Source organism: Drosophila bipectinata, chromosome 2R (assembly GCF_030179905.1).
Source record: "Drosophila bipectinata strain 14024-0381.07 chromosome 2R, DbipHiC1v2, whole genome shotgun sequence".
Lineage (NCBI taxonomy): Eukaryota > Metazoa > Arthropoda > Insecta > Diptera > Drosophilidae > Drosophila > Drosophila bipectinata.
In genome coordinates this window covers 4,161,687-4,180,702 of record NC_091737.1, presented here as the reverse complement: position 1 = coordinate 4,180,702, position 19,016 = coordinate 4,161,687, and the positions used below count along the sequence as shown (strand labels likewise).

Genomic DNA, 19,016 nt, shown 5'->3' with positions numbered 1-19,016 from the left:
AGTTTTGGAAGTCCATTTATTTTGCCGCCGAGATTGTAAGGAAAAGCAAACAGTAAATTGATTTAGAAGTCATTTTTCTGTTACTATTTATTTTTAATCTAAGGTGATTTTCATGATGATTGTTAGGCAGAATCTTAAACAATTGATTGCTTAAACATTTTACTTCATTATAAATATTATTATACATTATATAATATTATTTAATATTATTTTATATTCTTATTTTAAAGAATAAACCTCTCATATGCTTCCATTTTGCCTCATTTGATAACCCAAACAAAAAATAAAAAACATTATCAATGAGAAAAATTAGTTTTTCATTTTTTTTTAAATAAAAAATAAAATAAAATAAATTTTTTTTGATGCTACGCATACACTCATTTTTAAACATGTGTACGATTTGCCCACCACTGCTTTAAACTCCTCATTCCGTTGCTTATGTGTATATAAAGATTTAGCAGACCAAATGATTTTAATGGAAATAAATTATATATCATCAAACTCTTGTGATTTTATGTCTTCTGAAGCGAGATTGGAGTCTACCGAAATGAGGTCTCTTCACCCTCCCTCCTCACGCAGTGCGCTCAAAAAAAACACTACCGCTCGCTTAAGAGGAAGAGAGAGAAGTGATTTATTTGAAATTTTCAAAGGACCGTTTCCAGCGCAGAGTCTCGCAAGCAAAAAATAAGCCAAGACAATTTTGCCATCTTCGTCTGCCGTCCGATGGTAATCTTGAACAATGAGAAGAAGTCGAACCATTCAGCATATCCTTCACTGAATGTGGGGAGAGGTAACGGTGGTAGGTGGTACGAGCGGGGCGGGCTTGGGACTTAATCGAGGGACTTGGGACTAATTGGGACTTCTACAGCAATGTAGAATGTGTCACCAAACAAGTGAAACGCTTGGCCATATCGTCCTCTAAAGACAACAACATTATAGTGGTCAGCCCTGAGAAATTGCAGAACAAGAGGCTGCCAATTTCCGTATGGTTTTGCTCTTACAATTTATCATGAATCGCAGAGAGGGTTTACTCCGCTAGTAGAGCTATGATTCTTCGTTTTAAACAGCATGCAATACACGAGAATGCAACTTTTCCAAGTCCATATAAACAGTTGCAGCTTTCTTCTTAAAATAGCGTTAGCTGGTGGAAGTGTCGGTAGCGCTAACCTCAGCCATGAATCAATATCTTAATCACTGTAGAAACATTAGTGTGGCTTTTGGCGAAAGTTTTTTTTGAAAAAGGGCACCAACAAGAATGCAAGGACTTGAATCTGCAAGAACGAGTATCGCGGGTCCTTGTCCGGGGTCACTATGTATTAGCTGTCAGGCTTTTTTAACAGCCTCGAATTAGTTTAAAAAAAAACATCGGCAATTCCAGATCATTGAACTTTATTAAGATTAAATTCGCACCCACTCCGTTCAGTGGCTCAGCTCAAAAAAAAAGCAAGCAAGACCCCAAACCCCATGCATTCCACAAGAGCGAGAAGCTAACGGTTCACACAATAAATGCATTTCGCCGTGTACAAGTACTTTATTAAGATCGATAAAGACAATATAATTCCGAAGCGCTGCTGAGCAAGAGATCGACATGGGATAGTCAGAAAGAGTAATAACTACAATAGATAACTAAGATAAAAAAAAAAAACTTTATGCTAAACTTTATGTATCAGCGGCGTCGCTATTTTATATTTTACTTCTGTATATTTGCTTAGTATTCGCAAAAATCAAGGAGAACTAAAATACTTATCGGGAGCTTCGGTAGATGCGAGCTTTTTTTCGAAAGCCTCACCTATGCGTCCTGTTTACGGTTTGCTCATTCCAGGTGATCACCGTTGAATTCTATTTTTAACATTCTTCTCAGCGGACCAATCATTTGCCGGATCCATATGTGGAGCTACAATGAACTTCAAAGAGAAGAAAATGTGTTTAAAAATTGGGCTACTGTAATGCCAGCCGAGACAGCGATATGAACGAAGTGGTGTTTCATACATAAGCTGCAATGTTGAGGCTATAAAAAAAAAAATTTTAATATATATTTGTTTTATTTTCATTGCGATTTTAAAACGATTTTCTTAAAAACGTTTTCTTAAAAGATTTTAAAACTTTTGTGGGCCACGCTATTATAATAATTTGTAGTACATCTTAAATTAACTTAATTTTAGAATAAGTTACTTAGGTAACTAAAATAAATTATACTTTAATGCAAAATCGAATTATCATTTAATTTTTGGCATTTTGGCTGGAAAGGTGATTTCGCGCGTACTGAAAGAACCTCTTCACAATCCAGTCGAACTCTTCGCACTCCAATCCAAAAATTTGTTGAGACGCACATGGGTTTAATATAGTAAAATATTTTTAAAATATAAACACTACTTCTTTAATTCTTGTTTACTTAATAAAATACTAATTATTCATATTTGTTAAGTCATAGCATTTAATATAAATTTACAAAATATTATAAAAAATAAACAAAGTATAAGGTCATGAACTTCACGAAAAAATGCTGACTACATAAACACCAACAACAGCATTAGAGAAATATTGCGACATCTTCAAAGACGGCTGTGACAAGCTAATGCAAACACGAATCGTAGGGAAGGCGCTAAAGATCAGGTCGTCGAAAAAGAGAACTAGTAGAGTCTGTAAGAGGCGACAGTTTAAGGCATAAGAGGGTGCCCCTAACGACTTGCTTAAATCATTATGGAGTCAAGTCCAGGAAATCCACCTGACCGTCAAGACGAATATAAAGATCTAATAGACAGTGAATACAACAAGCAGGCATACCGTAAGCTTCCGTACGCCACGCTTCAACGATGGATTTCACTTTCTTCCAGCACGGCTCGGGATTTTCCCTCGACAACGAGCAACAGGTCCTCCGCATACGCGCTAATAGCACAGTATGGCTGGAGGCGCCACAGCAGGTGACAGATCAGCAGATAAAGTCGGCGCTGTGCAACACTCCATTCGACATTGTCGTGGCGTACGAAAATTAATGTCACATTTTCCACCAGCAAGACGGTAATAATGCTGCTGGAGGGATCCCTCGCGCTTACCCCGTCTGTGAGATTTGCAGGAGCAAGTCTTCCATACGCTCCCAGCTGCCTTGGCATCACGGTCAGCGAACGCATGAATTTCTTCACGCATATCGCATCGCTGCGTCAGCGTACGACCTGAGTCGTGGGAGCATTGGCGCGTGTGCTGCGAGTTGACTAGGGTTTCAGTTATCGCGCCAGGTGGACCATTCATACCGGACTCATGGTGCCACGGCAAGTTTTTGTCAGAAGGCAACTTCTTGCCTTCTAGGGGCTGATCCGGTATGCTGGACAGTGTCAACCCTGGCACAGCAGGTGCTGGAGCCCCGCTTCTTGCCCCACCGGCTGCTATGAAATTAGCAGTCAAGTATATTTTGAAGCGTGAACACCCATTGGATGGAGAAGACTGGTTTTAAGGTGAGAACCTTATGGTCTGAGCTGGACCCAAAAAGCCGCGTGAATTGAGTATGACTTTGCTTCGTTCGTCTTTGTCTGGTTCGTCTTTCAAAATCAAAACTTTGGATTCTCGATAAGCGTTGCGTTTTTGGTGCTGTGATCCCGTTGATCTGCACCTCTTATCCAGAGGCAGCATTCTCCCTCCGCCTCATACTCTCCCGGAAAGCACATATTCGAAATGTACCAGACTGGTCGCTATCTTCATAGCTTTAGCTGCTAGTCTGGGGCGCTGGCAGGCGTGCCCAAGAATTAATTGGCAGCATAATTAATTGAACAAACACTTGGAAGTTCGCTTTTGTTGTGAAATATTCTCGATGAGTGCAGCTGCGCTTCGCAAATGAACACTGCTTCAATTCTGTTTTTAGGGTGTGTTTGGCGGTCGAGCGGAGCGGACGTTCCTAGTGAACTTAGTTTATCCGGTCGTGCGCCTGGGCTCTGTGCAAACCTCTTCTAAGACTTTTCAACTTATCTTTGGAAACCTCAATTTTTCCCCTTAAGTGGAAGGAATCATTCATGATTCCCCTACATAAAAAAGGGAAAAAGTCCGAGACTGCCTACTACAGAGGCATCTCTAAGTTGTCGGCAATTCCAAAGTTATTTGAAAAATTATTTACCCCTCATTTGCAACACCTTTGCTGTTCGATTATCACTCCTTGTCAGTATGGCATTACAAACTTATTGGAGTTGACATCCTTTGTCATAGATGGTTTTTTTTAAGGGATATCAAACCGATGTAATTTACACAGACTTCAGCAAAGCATTTGATTCAGTTTATCACTCACTCTTGTTGAGTAAACTGAATATGCTGGGTTTTCCTAAAGACCTCTTAACGTGGATCTCCAGCTACTTAGATGGAAGGACACAAAGAGTCTTATTTAAAAACAAACATTCCCGTCTGGTCCGTGCTACATCCGGCGTCCCTCAAGGAAGTCATCTTGGCCCGTTATTATTTACGCTTTTTATAAACGACTTGCCCCCTGCTTTAACGAACTCTCTAGTTCTTATGTATGTAGATGATGTAAAGCTTTGTCTTCAGTACAAATCCATCTCTGCCCAATGCAGTCTTCAGTTTGACCTTGCTTTTGATAACTTTCTAAAATGGTGTTTGGCTAATGATCTAATACTTAATGGATCAAAATGCAAGCATATGTCTTTTTATCGTACTTGCCCTCTGCAAGCTACTTATTCTATTAATGGGATTGCCTTAGAAAATTTAACCCAGGTTAATGATCTCGGCATCCTATTAGATATCAAACTTAAATTTTCCGACCATATTTCCTTAATGGTTAATAAGGCTAAAGGAGTCCTTGGTTTTATCAAAAGGTGGTCAAAAGAATTTAATGACCCCTATATAACCAAAACATTATTTATTTCTTTGGTCCATCATATACTTGAGTACGGTTCATGTGTCTTGAGTTCCCAATATGGAGTACATAATAGTACAATATGGAGTACATATACTGGGATGAAAATCTTCAGCTTCCATCTTACAGTAGCAGACTTTTACTTATAAACTTACCTAGCTTAACAAATCGTAGGACAATGCTCGGTTTTGTCTTTCTGCATTACCTTATTAACATTAAACCCTTAGGGCGCACAATTTATTAGTTCTGTTTAATCATCTTTATTTAAAATGTTAATAACATTCTTGGAGGCGAAGCCCTTTTCTTTAAGGACGGTTTTTATTTCCGCAGGGGTAACATCGGGTTCGATTCCTTTCACTTTCACTTGTAGGCCCTTGCTGCTTTTCCGCTGGTACGTGTAACAGTTTTTGAGAATTGTCCAGATATTTGGACACGATTCGGAAGTGCTCTTCAGTCTTTGTTCATGGATATTCTTTTTGATAAGCGGGACAAAAATAAATTGTCACCGTTCCTGATCAACGCCGCAATTCGGTTGACCAGGGCCCTCGAGCTTTTCTCCCTGATATAGATCGGTGGGGGCGAGATTTTTTTTTAGGTATACTGCGCTTGTTGGTTTTCCTCACCTTCCTCCAGTAGGCCAAATCTGTTGCTACTGAATCTGTCTGGTTCTTCGTCGATCTTCTGGACGCGGTAAATTTTAGTTTTTTTGCTGCCGGACTACTCTGCGGACTAAGTTGGCGCTTAATTTGGATGTAGCGATCCATTCCAGTCTGTGTCGCCGGGGCCGCTTTGGCACTTTTCGAAGTTGTTGTTTTTATACTCGCTGTAGTCATCGACGTCGCGGTATTTTGAATTGCAGTGGTTGTCTCTGTCGTTGCAGAAATTGTAGCACTGCTTGTTGTTGGTGCGAAATTCGTTTCCGCCATTGGAGGGGGGTTTTTACACTGCGAACTCCATGACGCGGGAGTCGGAGTGAGCAGAGCGGGTGAGCAAGACCGTGCCTTTTGGCTTTCAGCGAGTTGCTCTTAATTGCCGATTTTTCCATTTCAGTATAGCGGGTTGAAAAATAAGTGTAGAAGCCGTTTCTTTTGTTTGCACTAATTTTTGTTTTGACACATCATAACTGTTATATAAAACTTATCTATTGCTTTTTATAAATTTTGGTTCGGCATCTTTTCGCTTTTATTGGGTTACCCCATTTTTTTATTGTTTGGTTAACTGTTTTATGTTTCAGTTTTCCCGGAGCTCGGGCACGGCACGTCTGCTCAGTTCGGTAATTCGAACAATGTTTTTCCAAGGCAAATATGCAATTAACAAAACTCCTGTTTGGGCTTAATTTTTCCCTTCTATTTTTCAACCAGCGCTAGATGACATTCTTAGGAAACAAATTAGGTATTCCGTCTACATTTCAGACATTATTATATTCAGTAAAACAAAGAAAATCATCCACAATACATAAAAAATCATATCCAACATTTTGGATAAATAAATTTTGAATAGATAAATGCAAATTTTTTAAGAAAAAGTTGAATTTTTAGGATTTTTAGTAGCAGATACAGAAATAATGAAAAACCCCGAAAAAGCTGAGAGCAATTGTCGCATTTCATTAAATTAAAGATTCATTAAAGATTATGCAAAGCTTAAAAAACTCTAACAGCCCTTTGAAGAGGGCCGAGGACGTATCTCAAAAAAACGCCTCTTGCAAAACTCTGATCCATCTTGACAAAGACTCTAAGTAGGTCAGAACAAACTTGTGCTCCAAACAAAAAGGAAATGCCAGATATAATCTGGTCAATACAGACTCTTCAAAAATTTCTGTACGGTCAGACCAAGGTGAAAATATTTACAAACCATGAATCTCTCACACACCAAACTAACCTGAAAAGCCGTAACGGAAGAAGAGATGATGAAAATACAACCGTGAACTGCTTTACAAACCCGGCAAGGCCAAGGTTGTTACCGATGCTCTAAGTAGACCTCCGATTCAAAGTCCTGCTCTGATGCCGATGCTCTGAGTAGACCTCCGAGGGGAAGTAAACACATTAACTGGCACTACTCACAGCAGTTCTAGTTCTCCTGTGAGACTAATACCAATGGCAGAAGAACCAGTAAATGGTTTTAAAAATAAAATACTATTAAATTTAGGAGAGACGCCCTCCTGTAAATTCGAACTCGATACATATTCGATACATTATTACGGATTCAATCTTTAATTTATTAAAAATTAAAAAAAAAAAACTGTCACTAACGGTTTTCATACAGACAAAAAAAACCTTAGGTCAACTCCAGAAAGTCTATCCACTTTTCAATAATTATAAAACCAGATTCTCAAAACTATTTAAAAGTCGTCTCAATTCCCAGACTATTTAAAAGACGAAACTGATCAGGAAAATGCAATTATAACAGAGAATAGAAGAGCACATAGAAAGAGCAACGGAAAAAAATAAAAATTGCCAAACAAAGTTTACTTTCCACAGATGAGGGCTAAAATAATAAAAATTGTAAAAGATTGCCAAATTTGTAAAGAAAAAAAATACACAATACCACAATACGCAGTTCAAATTAAATTTTGTTATCACAGAAACGGTAGCCAGAGATAATGAGAAAGCACTTGCTTCGGCACCCGTCATGCGAATGCTACAAGGTCAATTTAATGTCGAAGTTTACGAAGCATCCCATATAACAGTTCAGCAAACGGCAAAATCAAACCCTTCCATTCAACACTCTCCGAAATTATTCGGTGCTAAAAGTACACGCTTCGTTAAAAGATCTCTTAGACAGATCAGTTGTCAAATATAATTATTCAATACACTCAACCAGTAGCGGATACTAGGCGGATACTTCTGAAAAAAGGTGCTTCACTTAAGTGCGTCCGACTCCTCAGAAAACGCGTGAACGGAGTGAACTGGCGTAAACTTTGGAAACCTGCGTATTACAGCGTCAGTCGCCAGTCCTTCCTTCCCACTTCTTCGCTCGCGACGCGCTTATCGCAAATGGCTAATTATCTAAAATTTACCATCTGCAATTATAAAATGATAATAAAGTATCGTTTAACGATTTATCAATGTTTCAAATACATAATTCCACAATTCACTTCCCTCTCTTTCTCTTAAGCGAACGGTCGTGTTTTTTTTGTGCGCACTGCGTTTTATTATAAATATTGGTAAACCGGTGTTTACTCACTTAATCAATTGCATACATATATTGTGAATCTTAAGCTTAAACCGTATCGCTTCGCGAGTGCTGTGGTATATTTGGAGTCGAAATAATAAATTGAATAATTTCAATTCCAAGCATAGCTCAGCTCTGCTTCTTTCCCGGCTTATCTCTATTTCTCTTTTGCACTATTCAAAGCTCCCGCTTCAGCTTCCTATTTGGCACAGTGGTTCAAGGTATTGTGTTCTTTAACTTTTTATATATTAATTTTTGTTTTATTATTTAAAAAAAAAAAATGGGATTTAAACTTGTCTGCGCTATAAAGTCTTGTAACAAGATAATTTCCACATCCCAGCCTACCATCCATTGCTGGTTATGTGAAAACGTCGTGCACGCCAAGTGTGCCGGATTCACTGCCTCAGTTTCGGATGCCATTTTCCGTAGGGCGGGTATACACTATTGTTGTGAAAATTGTCGTGCTGTCCAAGGCGAAATGAGGTCGTTCATGAGACAGACCAAAAATGGATTTAAAGAGTTGATCACTGGTTTTCGTAAAGTCAATGACCAACTCTGTGCGCTTGACACTCAGTTTAGTGGCCTTCAGCTGCTAAATGAGTCCCCTAAGCGTAAGAAATCCGCAGTTTCTGATCCGCCTCAGCCTGCTCAGCCGACATTAATGCAGCCGCTTGTATCTCTGGCCACCCCAAGGGCTAGAACTGAGAAAAATTCGTCCGAATTTCTCAGGGATAATGAGCAATTGTCTGATATGTCCGCCATGGCATCCCTTCAAGTGATGCCACAGGTCCTAGGGAACGAAACCCCCATTAGAGTCACCCAAAAGGGTATTCAACAGTCCGGACCACCGGCACCGACTGATGCTGCAGTTCTCGTACCTGCGACACCAAAACCCTTACAGGTGATTCCTCCATCGAAACATATATTTGTTTCTCGGCTTGCCCCTGATACTTCTGAGACTGATATCTTGGCTTATATCAAAGCCAAAACTAAAGCCGATATAAAGGTGGAGGACATACAAAAATTTAAATATAATTATACAAGGCGCACGTCTTCTTTCAAGATTCGTGTGCCCGCGCTGATGTTCAAGACGATTTGTTCTCCCAGTTTTTGGCCAGAGAATTTTTTCGTCCAAGAACATCAGCCTAGTTCCGTGAAGAAAAAAGTTAATAAACCAGTGGGAGTGAGACTTCCCAATATCGGAAACACTGACCAAGCCTCCACCTCTTTTTTGGCCACTAACCTAAAAAACTAGTTTCGTTACTAACACTTACCTATCAGAATACTAGGGGGCTACGTAGCAAACTCCCTAAACTATATTCTGATAGTTCTTCCTTTGAATCCCACATTATAGCTTTTACAGAAACTGGGTTTAAGCCGGAGATCTTTAGCTCCGAAGTTTTTCCAAGTAAGTACACCACTTTGAGACGGGATCGACCTCAGCGAAGGGGGGGTGGAGTCTTCATTTCGGTAGACTCTACTCTTGCTTCTGAAGAGGTGAAATCCCAAGAGTTTGGTGACATAGAATTTATTTGCGTTAAAATCACTCTGTCCGTGAAATCTTTATACATTACATGTTCATATATACCGCCTATGTCTGAACCGCCTACATATTGGCAGCATTTGTCCGCTATTCGACACGTCTTTAATCTTATGACGGATCGTGACCAACTCGTAGCGGTGGGCGACTTTAATATCCCAGAATTAAAGTGGTCCAACGTCGATAACTCACCATCTTTGTCACTTATCACTCACCATGACTTCACCGCGGGCATGTTTGACATGTCCCTAGGTCAGATTAACCATGTTAGAAATTCGTTAGGTCGGCTTTTAGACTTATGCTTTGTATCTGATCCTGATGGTACCGCTCTCTCCAGAGCTTTTCCCCTTTCAACTCCAGAGGATCCTTATCACCCCACGATGGAGGTCTCTATCGAAACTATTCCTGGTATCGATCAGATGTCTCTATGCGTGGCAAATGAGATTCGCTGCTTCCGTAAAGCTGATTTTCAGAAACTTAATAACCTTATTGATACATACGATTGGTCCGATATTCTGGCATGTACTGATCTTAACGTCACCTTAGAAAAATTTTACTTTACTTTAAATAAATTTTTTGACTCCTGTGTGCCATGGGAATATCCGTCCGCTTCAACAAATCCTCCTTGGTATACAGGTGCCTCACTAACCTAAAAAATATTAGAAATAGGCTCGTACTAAAATACAAAAAAACCTGTAGTAGTGTTGATTTTTCAAGATACCTACTAGCTCGGTCGAATTTTACCGTGCATAACGCGGAATGTTATAGGAATTATATTGACCGCTGCCGGATACAATTTACTCAGGATCCAAAACAGTTTTATAATTTTGTTAACATTAAGCGTAAACACGTATCTTTTCCACCTCTGCTTACTTTAAAAAATTCTCCTGCAACCCTTGATCAGGCCATTGCCGATCTATTCGCAACATTTTTTCAAACAACTTATTGTTTTCCTAAAACGACAGATCAACCTTACGAATACAACATTTAATCAGAAAATTTTATTTTTTGTCTCGCTGTGAGCTATAATACTTTGCCATGGCTCTGTGAAAACTTCCACATAGACTTTTTAACTTATTTTTGGATACTTCGATTATTTCCCTTATGTGAAAGAAATCTTTCGTAATTCCCTTACATAAAAAATGGAAAAAGTCGGATGCTGGAAACAACATGTATACCTCTAAATTGTCGGCTATTTAAAAGTTTTTTGAAAAATTAATTAGTCATTATTTGCAACACCTTTGCTCTTCGATCATCTCTCAATGTCAGCATGGCTCCATTAAGCGTCTCTCCACCACCACTTATTTACTGGAGTTGACATCCTTTGTCATAGATGGCTTTTGAAAGGGATATCAAACTGATGTTATTTACACAGATTTTAGTAAAGGATTTGATTCAGTTAATCACTCACTCCTGGTGACTAAACTGAATCTTCTGGGATTTTCAATAGACCTCTTAACGAGGATCTCCAGCTACTTAGATGGAAGAAGACAAAGAGTCTTATATTAAAAATATACATTCCCGTTTGGTCCGTAGAACGGAATCTGCCGTCCCTCAAAGAAGTCATCTTGGCCCGATACTATTTAATCTATTTATTAATGGCTTGCCCCCTGCTTTAACGAACTCTCTAGTTCTTCTGTATTTAGATGATGTTAATCGTTGTCCATCTCTGCCAAATGCAATCTTCAGTCCGATCTTGAAAATTTTTAAAAATCGTGTTTAGCAAATGATTTAATAACTATTTGATCGAAATGCAAACTTATGTCTTTTCCAAGCTCTCCAAGTTACGTATTCTCTCTATGCCTTATTGCTTTTTTTTCCAATTGCCTTAGAAAAATTAACCTAAAATTTCTACAATGGTTAATAAGGCTAAAGGTGTTCTTGGTTTCATTAAAAGGTTGTTAAAAGAATTTAACGATCCCTACATTATTAAAAGCTTATTAATATCTTTGGTCCGTCCGATATTGGAGTCTGGTTTATATGTCTGGAGTCCCCAATATGGAGTTCAAAAGAATTTCCTAACATTTTCACTTAGAAATCTTAACTTGGATGCAAATCTTCCATCTTATAGTAGCAGACACCTACCAAGCTTGACTAATCGTAGGCTGGTTGTAGGTTTTCTACATAACCAAATCAATGGGGTAGATAGCCAACGTTTACTAACACGCTTAAATTTTAATATTCATAATAGAAGGACTAGAAATTGTAGTCCTCTATTCCTTAGCCATTGTAGTTCAACATATGCATAGTACGTCCCTTTTATGGTTCTATGTTCAAACTACAATGGTATCTTCTCTATCGTACCTCTTTTCTGCCCTTCAAATTTAAAATCAAGTATTTTAAATGTCCCTACTAATTCTTCTTAGTTGAAAAAATAACAAATAAATAATAAATCGTTTCTCGAGTGCCCCTCGGTCGTCTGGGCCTCTAAGCTTTATGATGAATGCAGGAATGCTAGCTGATGCACTAGTTGATGCACAAGCCATTTCCAAAATTCTGAAAGACTGTGAAAAGGATTAAACAGCACTAAAAAATTGTGCGGCCTAAGGGTTTAATGTTAATAAGGTTATGCAGAAAGACTACACCGAGCATTGTCCTACGATTTGTTAAGCTAGGTAAGTTTATAAGTAAAAGTCTGCTACTGTAGGATGGAAGCTGAAGATTGCATCCCAGTATAGACCTCTAAGTGCGAATATTAAAAAATTATTTTGTACGGATTCTATGCGGTCCTTATGTACTCCATATTGGGGACTCCAGACACATGAACCGCACTCTATTGTCGGACGGACCAAAGAAATAAATAAAGCTTTGGTTAAGTATGGGTCATTAAATTCTTTTGATCACCTTATAATAAAACCAAGAACTCCTTTAGCCCTATTAACCATTAAGGAAATATGGTCGGCAAATTTAAGTTTAATGTCTAATAGGACGCCGAGATCATTAACCTGAGTTAATTTCTCTAAGGCAATCCCATTAATAGAATACGTAGCTTTCAGAGGGCAAGAACGATAAAAAAGACATATGCTTGCATTTTGATCCATTAAGTATTAGATCATTAGCCAAACACCATTTTAGAAAGTTATCAAAAGCAAGGTCAGACTGAAGACTGCATTGGGCAGAGATGGATTTGTACTGAAGACAAAGCTTTACATCATCTGCATACATAAGAACTAGAGAGTTCGTTAAAGCAGGGGGCAAGTCGTTTATAAAAAGCGTAAATAATAACGGGCCAAGATGACTTCCTTGAGGGACGCCGGATGTAGCACGGACCAGACGGGACTGTTTGTTTTTAAATAAGACTCTTTGTGTCCTTCCATCTAAGTAGCTGGAGATCCACGTTAAGAGGTCTTTAGGAAAACCCAGCATATTCAGTTTACTCAACAAGAGTGAGTGATAAACTGAATCAAATGCTTTGCTGAAGTCTGTGTAAATTACATCGGTTTGATATCCCTTAAAAAAGCCATCTATGACAAAGGATGTAAACTCCAATAAATTTCTGGTGGTGGAGCGATGCTTAATAAAGCCATGCTGACAGGGAGTGATAATCGAACAGCAAAGGTGTTGCAAATGAGGGCCTATTAATATTTCACGAAGGCGGTTTATACGCACATGTAATGTATAAAGATTTCACGGACAGAGTGATTTTAATGCAAATAAATTCTATGTCACCAAACTCTTGTGATTTCACCTCTTCAGAAGCAAAAGTAGAGTCTACCGAAATGAGGAAATGAAAACATTTGAGAGCGGGTTCCACGACAAACGGCTGGCAGATGAGAGAGGGAAAGAGAGAATTATATGTTTAGATCGTAACCTCCATGGAACGATGAAAGTTTGAAACGTTCAAATCGAACGAGTGTGACAGCAAAGAGATCAGAAATATCTTCTACTATCCTTCCCCTTCAGCTCTGATTTTGGTACGGATTCTCGCGCTTCCTTTAACACCTTTTAGTATCATTAAACCAACTTCGAGGGTAGCCTAGATGGATGGTGCGCGCTCCTTGTTCTTGGGGTTCTGGGTTCGATTTCATTAGCGGGCGGGTGTTTCAATTTTTAGAAAGTTGTAGTTTTTTGCTTCATTTTATATTTACTTTTATTTTTTTTATTAATTTTTCTTTATGTTAATATAATTTTTTTTAATTGCATTCTATTAAAATTGTTGTAAAAATAAGTGACGGACGTTTCGGATGCAAAATGCCGGAAGAACTCCCTTGAAATTTTATTAGCATTTTATTAGCGGGACATAATGAAGAATAAAACAATTTTACAAATGTAAAATTAAAGAAAAATATTAGAATTGAGGAAAATTAAAATAAAATAATAATTATAAAAGAAAGAAAAAGTTCCTTCTTACGAGTCCTTTCGAGGATTTGAACACAGAAAATACATAAAGTAACTACTCTTTGCTCTACGCTACCACCCTGTCTCGATCTGCAGCGTTTAAAAATAGTATTTTCTCTACTAACTACCACATCGGCGCATTGAAAACAGAAACGAAAAATTTAAATTGAAATTTGGAAGCCAAAACATTTTTACGCCGTCGTGCGAGCAGTAACACATATGTATAAAGGTTCAAATTTTTGTTGACGGATACATGTAAAGAGTTCTAAAAGTATAATCGTATGCATGTGCGTTCCCCCCTCACCAACAAGCTCGACGAAAAAGTTGACCGTTGGGCCCTGATATTCCATCTATGTATTTTATAATCTTTGATTATATACAAAAATTTTAAATAAATCTATTATTCTGAATCTTGACTTTCAGAGTCGGACAAAAACGACAAAAGATTCTCTGCTACAAGCAAGCTCTTACCGTCTTTGTCCATAATAATATTTTTTGATGACGAAATTTTTGAGCCATTTGACATTGAAGATATTAGAGGATCAGAAGAAATAAAAAGCGTATTCATTATATCCTCCATTGTGTTTTTTTTTGAATTTTTGCTTGTATTATTCTCGCGTATTTTTCGATAATCTTTATTTTTTGATTTAAGTGCTTCCTCTGACATCATACCAATTGGAAGATAAAAACTGTTTATGATGTCTGCTTCATGAATTAAAATTCTGTGAAAGATGGCATGAAAAACCAAGGGTATTTATAAACAAAAATTTCTGCAGTTTCCATAGCATTTCCCCGATTTGAATGCATCCGTGCTTAAGTAATGTCCACAGGCCAATGCTCGCAGGACAACGCTAAATCGGAATACTCCTGTTATGCTGAATTTGGTTGCCGAAAAAAATCTTCGTGCAGTGTTTCAATTGTTAGTTCTTCCAGTACCGGCAGTACTTCCAGTACTTATAATATCCCCGGTAAGCGCCTCGTCAGCATTCAGCTTCGACAAAAATCTTAATGAATTGCGCCTTCCGGTCTTTTACAAGCTGCTTCTTTTTCCGAAATGCCTGATAGTTTGTTGATTTGAGTTTTTTGCAACTCTCTGAAATACCTTTCTCTGGGCGTCCAAATTTCTAAATGATGATCTTTTTATCGACACTTGAGGCCTGTCTTTATTTCTTTTTTTTTAAAGTTGCCTTATATCTATCGCATTTCTTCTACTTCTGGACAAGCCTACTATTGAAATTGCGCAACTTTTTTCCAATTTTGGAAAGGTCCCTTTCGTTACAATCATGTTTGTTACAAACTTCTCCTAATGCAAAGCTTTCCATTACTAATAACTTTTTAGTGGGGATCGATTCGCCGTGCCATACTAAGAAAAGTACGCGCTTCGACACTGACATTCTTCCTAAGAAGACATTTCGGACAGATAATTTTTCACACTTTAACAAAAAATTGCAACCAGAGTGAATCCATGTGAATCTGTTAAGTTCTACTTCACGAAAGACTGGTCAGCGCTCTATTCCGCGCATTGTTAATACACTTAATATCCTTTCTGACATGCACAGATTTTCTATGTAGCACATACCTTAATAGTTGTTAGGGGCCGTCCATATATTGCGTGACGCGAATTTCAGACTTTTTTGACCCCCCCTTGCGTGACAAACCATGACACGAGGTTAGACCCCCGTGACCACAAACCGTGACGTTAACCCGGACCCCCTCCCGCCCCCAGGCGCGTCACGCAATATATGGACGGCGCCTTAAAAACCAAACCTGCACTAGAATAAACGTAAACTGCACTATTTATTCTAATATGCAACCAATAAACAAAAGTGTGCATATTAAAAGATATACAATATAGATATACATATACAATATAAAAAAGTATATACAAAATTTGTATATATCACCTGCTGAAACATATGTTTACTTTGACAGTTCAAAGCTGATCATCAGCTGATTGATAATCTTAGAAAACATCAATAAGCATTTAATCAAGGTGCATGTTATCGATAGGTAAACTTAAATTAACGTTTATTTAAATTTGAAAATCATAATTAAATGCCGCTAGCGAGTCCAAATCGACCACAGTGCATCGTAGGGAATGGTCCATAAAAGTCGTCGCAAGATTCCCATTACTTGAGACATCATTCTTGGTTTTTAATAAAAACAGTGCGTACATCTACGCACAATTTTTTCGACTACTTGTCGAGCGTTAATGATGCATAATTTATCCCGTAGGAGTGACAGTAAAACATTTGGGCCTGCAAAGAGACTTAACCGGTGCAGATAGTCATCGAATTTTTCTGTGAATCGATGTTTTTAAGATAGGACAGCTGGACATCCTTTGTGGCTTCCGAAAGAGATTTCAATCTTATGTTATCCCAAAGAGTCTTATTCTAAAATGTGCATTCACGTTTGGTCCATGCTACATCTGGCGTCCCTCAAGGAAGTCATCTCGGACCGTTATTATATACTCTTTTTATTAATAACCCAAAAGGTTATTACTAAAACCTAATTAGGCAAATCTGGGCTCATAATTTCGGCTGCTATGCTACAGGCGCTTGGAACTTGGTACTTGGAAGTTACCCCATCCCACAGGTACTTGGAAGACTCACCTAGCCAAAAAGCGAAAGCAGTGTGAAGCAAAATTAAGGGGTCAGTCTCATGTGTGGGATTGAAAAAATCGATTTTTTTTTTCTCATATTTCGAAAGTACTGTTTCTTTAGAATGTACTGTTTTTTCAAATAAAAATATCAAATAAAGACAGAGATACAGCCCATAATCGAGAGCGCGCCTACACCGAATAGTATGAGTTACTCGGTAGCGTCTAACATTTTTGCTTAAATAACCTCTAAGCGTAGGCCGGGACAGGAGACTACACCCTTAAAGGCGTACTATTGGCTGAAGCTGAGGACCTCTTCAAAAATCCTAATCTACAAGGCGATTATTGGGCCATACGGGATTCAACTTTGGGGCTCGGCCAGGCAGACTAATATTCGGACTATCCAGACATTTGAAAATAGAGCCCTCCGTATCGCCACTGGGGCCCACGTCTACCACGATAACTAGACAATCCACGAGGTGCTTGGCTTCCCATGGTTGAAGGAGGAGATACAGAGAAGCAGCAGCAAGTACATCCAGAGGCTACACAACAACCCCAACGAGTTGGCGACCACTCTCTTCGACAACAGCGAACAGATGCGGAGGCTGCGCAGAACTCACCCGCTGGACCTCATCCGGAATAACTCTTAGACATTCTTATTTTTCCACCTCTAACTTAAGTTACACATAAATTTCCCCCTGTCAGTCAATCACTAACCCCTGTTGAGTAAACTGGATCTTCTGGGATTTTCTACAGACCTTCTAACGTGGAACTCCAGCTACTTAGATAGAAGAACACAAGATGTCTTATTTCAAAATGCACATTCCTGCTTGGTCCGTGCTACATCTGGGGTACCTCAAAAAAGTCATTTCGGCCTGTTACTGGGCCGTTACTTGTCTTCAATACAAATCGGCTTCTGCTCAATGTAAGCTTTATTCCGATCTCAAAAGTTTCAAAAATGTTGTGTAGCGAATGACTTAACCCTTAATGGATCAAAATGCAAATGTTATGTCTTTTTATCGCTCATTCTAGGTGTAGTTTTTCTACATAACTTTATTAATGGCGATGTAGATAGTCCGCATTTACTTACATTTTTACATTTCAACATTTCAAATATAAGGACTGGAAACTTTATTCCTCTATTTTTAAGTCCTACGAAATGCGAATGTCACGAGAGTCCCCTCTGGACAGATCTGTCAAGGCACATCAAGGGTGGGGTGCAAAAGGGTGGGAGTCACGGCAAGGTGGTCGCTCAGGGGCGCGTCGATTCTGCTAATTATTGCCATTTAATTGGCCGACACCTCATCCGGGCTAGCTTCCAGTAGGCATACCACTTTGGCATACTCCGGGGAAGATCCGCTATCTTCTCGAATCTGGAAGCCGATCGATCGGTTTCTTCACTTGACTTGAGTTCACGAGTCTCGCAGGATCACGCCTATTCGTTGCGATTCAGGAGTCGATAAGGCGTACGCCAGACATGTCCGACTCGTTGCTTCATGGCAAGGCTACCTGCCGTGGCCGGAAATAACCCAACTCGACTTCTCGACCCCGGGCTTTAGTGGAACCGTCCTTCTAAGGCTTCTTTTCCGCTCGTACACTCTACTCTTCTTGATCTGTTGGACCCTCCAGAGACGATCCTTCAGCTCAAACTACTAGATATTATTAGTAACGCTTTAACATTTGAATGTCGGACTCTCCAAAGACGGTCCTCCAACTCAACGCTACAAGCTTCCGTAGAAATCTCGTCCCGATACCCTTCAATGGGTCTTCTTATATACTGCTTGAAGTGCCCGGTAATCCTTCACTTCCCTCTCTTTCTTTCAAGCGAACGGTCGTTTTTTTTTTTGTGCGCACTGCGTTTATGACAAATATTGGTAAACCGGTGTTTACATACTTTGTGAATTAAATCTTATGAATCTTAACAATCTTAAAGCCTAAACCGTATCGCTTCGCGAGTGCTGTGGTATATTTGGAGTCGAATTAATAATTTGTCTAAATTCTATTCCAAGCATAGCTCAGCTCTGCTTCTTCCCCGGCTTATCTATATTTCGGCATTTCTCTTTTGCACTATTCAAAGCTCTCGCTTCGGCTTCCTATTTAGCACAGTGGTTCAAGGTATTGTGTTTTTTAACTTTTAAAATATTAATTTTTGTTTTATTAAATAAAAAAATTAAAAAAAATAAAATGGAATTTAAACTTGTCTGTGCCATTAAGTCTTGTAACAAGACAACTTCCACATCCCAGCCATTGCTGGTTATGGGAAAACGTCGTGCACGCCAAGTGTGCCGGATTCACTGCCTCAGTTTCGGATGACATTTCCCGTAGGTCGGGCATACACTATTGTTGTGAAAATTGTCGTGCTGTGCAAGGCGAAATGAGGTCGTTCATTGTCTCCAAAAATGGATTTAAAGAGTTGATCACTGGTTTTCGTAAAATCAATGACCAGCTCTGTGCGCTTGACACTCAATTTAGTGGCCTTCAGCTGCTAAATGAGTCCCCTAAGCGTAAGAAATCCG

The 19,016-nt window shown here is 39.0% G+C and overlaps 1 long non-coding RNA gene across 1 annotated transcript in view; it reads right to left on the bottom strand.

Annotated features, from left to right (window-relative positions):
* Positions 1-1,745: 1,745 nt before the first annotated feature.
* Positions 1,746-19,016, bottom strand: part of LOC122321273 (uncharacterized) — a 30,438-nt gene continuing 13,167 nt past the window's right edge. The window contains exon 3 of the long non-coding RNA XR_011442534.1: positions 1,746-1,904. This is a non-coding gene — a long non-coding RNA (uncharacterized lncRNA). The remainder of the gene's footprint in view (positions 1,905-19,016) is intronic.